The sequence below is a fragment of the Lissotriton vulgaris genome, unplaced genomic scaffold, assembly GCF_964263255.1.
Source record: "Lissotriton vulgaris unplaced genomic scaffold, aLisVul1.2 SCAFFOLD_1358, whole genome shotgun sequence".
In the NCBI taxonomy this organism is placed as follows: Eukaryota; Metazoa; Chordata; class Amphibia; order Caudata; family Salamandridae; genus Lissotriton; species Lissotriton vulgaris.
This window is the reverse complement of record NW_028244896.1, coordinates 194,206-197,736: the sequence shown is the minus strand read 5'-3', so window position 1 is coordinate 197,736 and position 3,531 is coordinate 194,206.

Genomic DNA, 3,531 nt, shown 5'->3' with positions numbered 1-3,531 from the left:
GAGTGAGTGTTTTAATGTGTCTCACTGAGTGCATGGGTTAGTGACTAAACTGTCTTAATTTGTGCATCATTATGTCTGTTGTTCTGTAAACTGCTGCATGTGTTGATCAGTAGCTATATGAGTAACTATATGGGTTATTGATTGGTTGCCCAAGTATTTGTATGGGAGACTGAGTGTGTGTGTGGGTGGCTGGGAGGTGTGTGACTCTGTGCATAGATGTGTGAGTAGTTGATTCACTATATGTATGGGTTCAAAAGTGCATGTGGAAACAGCTGTATGGGCGGTTGACTGTCTGCATGAGTGTATTGGTGATTGAATGGATTTCTCAGTGCTACATGTCAAAGTAAGTACATATGTAAAACACAGTACATGTGAGAGTTGACATATATAAATAACTGCATAAGAGCCAGTGAATGTGTGAGTGGCTGTATGGATCTTTGTGAACTTGTATCAGGGATTGTATAAGAGAGTAAATATGTGTTAGTATATGTTTGAATAAGTAAGGTGTGTATAACTGTATAGTTGAGGAAATGGAGGTGTGATTGATTCTTTGCATGACTGACTAGGTGTGTGAGTAACTCCATGGATGAGTGACAGTCTGTGAGTGTCTGTTTACACTGATTGTATCTAAGGTTATATTAGAGTCTGAAGAGGTTCATCGTATTATCACATGAATGATATCATCAGTGATGTGATCAGTAATGTCAAATGAGATGTCAAATGAGATGTCATCAGTGATGTCATTTGAGATGTCATCAGTGATGTCATTTGAGATGTCATCAGTGATGTCATCAGTGATGTCATTTGAGATGTCATCAGTGATGTCATCAGTGATGTCACTGACCATGTCATGAATGATGTAATGTGTGACATCATCAGCAGTGGATTGCGGGTGCGCGATATATAGTTAGTGCAACTAACTATATATGGAATTTCAATGGTTTTATGCGAGTAAAATAAGGTTTTGTAAATGCTAATTCCTAACTATATATGGTCTATAACCTATGGTTTTTTCAGTGAATTTTCAAGGTTTTGTAAATGCTAATTCCTAACTATATATAGTCTATAACCTGTGGTTTTTTCAGTGAATTTCATTGGTTTTTTAAAAGCTAATATCTGTAGCTGTAAAATATATTCTTTATTACGTGACGTATCACGTAGCCACGTGAGACGCCTCATGACGTGTCGCCTCTGCAGCGCAAACCAAACCCGGAGCTCGCTTACAGATATATATATTTTTTTTAACCTTAATTAGACAAAATCCACACATACACATATCTTGAGGCCTTGCAAAGGCAGATCAAACAAACAATCCCTACCGCTCCGGACTGTTTAGAATGTTGACAGACACCGGAGAGCCAATCAGCTCCGCTTCGCAAAGTTCCGATACGCGAAAAGTTCGCGAACCGGAGCGCTACCCGGAGCGCTGTTACAGATATAGCTGCCCGGTTAGCTGCCAGTTAGCTGCCCGGTTAGCTGCCCGGTTAGCTGCCCGGTTAGCTGCCCGGTTAGCTGCCCGGTTAGCTGTCCGGTTCGCGTACCAAGACGCGTCTCTACGGCGAAAAAATCGATTTTTATTTTTTTATTTTTTTTCCGCTGTTACAGATATAGCTGCCCGGTTAGCTGCCGGTTAGCTGCCCGGTTAGCTGCCCGGTTAGCTGCCCGGTTCGCGTACCAAGACGCGTCTCTACAGCGAAAAAATCGAATTTTTTTTTTTTTTTTTTTTGCCCCGCGTGGCTCTATAATATCCCCCTCATCAATCCTAGGGGGTCAGAAGGGGTCTACCCTGCCCCCTTTCCTACATTTCCCCCTTTGTTTTGGCCTCCTCTTGTCTCTCGATCCTACCGAGAGACAAGATGGCGGCCGCTCCGGACTGTTTAGAATGTTGACAGACACCGGAGAGCCAATCAGCTCCGCTTCGCAAAGTTCCCATACGCGAAAAGTACGCGAACCGGATCGCTGCCCGGAGCGCTGTTACAGATATATATCTTGATTTAAACGTTAATTTCTCAAAATCCACTGAAGCACATATATTGAGACTTAGCAAAGGCACATCGGGCTAACAGTCCCTACAATTTTGCCAAGTTTCGTGTAAATCCATTCAGCCGTTCGGGCTAAAAGTGAGTCCAACCGCCCTATGGAAATTAACATGGGAAAATCGCGTTTTGGGACCCCCCTTTTTTCTCAGCCCCCCCTTGACGAACCCCCCCCAAATTTCCAGGAGCTGCTCAGAAACAAAATGTGCCATTTTCCTGAAAATTTCAGCCGATTCCGTCCACAAACGCCAAAGTTATTAGACATAGAATTTTCAGAAATCCCATAGGGAAAAAATCCTAACTATATATACCTACTGGCTATCGCCAGTAGGTAATATATATATATATATATATTTATATATATATATATATATATATATATATATATATATATATATATATATATATATATATATATATATATATATATATATATATATATATATATATATATATATATATATATTCACTGAAAAAACCATAGGTTATAGACCATATATAGTTAGGAATTAGCATTTACAAAACTTTATTTTACTCGCATAAAACCATTGAAATTTCATATATAGTTAGTTGCGCTAACTATATATCGCGCACCCGTAATCCACTGCTGATGATGTCACATATTACATCATTCATGACATGGTCAGTGACATCACTGATGACATCACTGATGACATCTCAAATGACATCACTGATGACATCACTGATGACAACACCCAGTGACTGTATGTTTCTGTAAAGTTAAAATATGTCTTACATATTGAAGAATGAGTGGATGTATAAGTGTCTGGATGAAGGATTTAGTAGGTGCATGACTGTGTGTATGAGTGAGTGTTTTAATGTGTCTCACTGAGTGCATGGGTTAGTGACTAAACTGTCTTAATTTGTGCATCATTATGTCTGTTGTTCTGTAAACTGCTGCATGTGTTGATCAGTAGCTATATGAGTAACTATATGAGTTATTGATTGGTTGCCCAAGTATTTGTATGGGAGACTGAGTGTGTGTGTGGGTGGCTGGGAGGTGTGTGACTCTGTGCATAGATGTGTGAGTAGTTGATTCACTATATGTATGGGTTCAAAAGTGCATGTGGAAACAGCTGTATGGGCGGTTGACTGTCTGCATGAGTGTATTGGTGATTGAATGGATTTCTCAGTGCTACATGTCAAAGTAAGTACATATGTAAAACACAGTACATGTGAGAGTTGACATATATAAATAACTGTGCATAAGAGCCAGTGAATGTGTGAGTGGCTGTATGGATCTTTGTGAACTTGTATCAGGGATTGTATAAGAGAGTAAATATGTGTTAGTATATGTTTGAATAAGTAAGGTGTGTATAACTGTATAGTTGAGGAAATGGAGGTGTGATTGATTCTTTGCATGACTGACTAGGTGTGTGAGTAACTCCATGGATGAGTGACAGTCTGTGAGTGTCTGTTTACACTGATTGTATCTAATGTTATATTAGAGTCTGAAGAGGTTCATCGTATTATC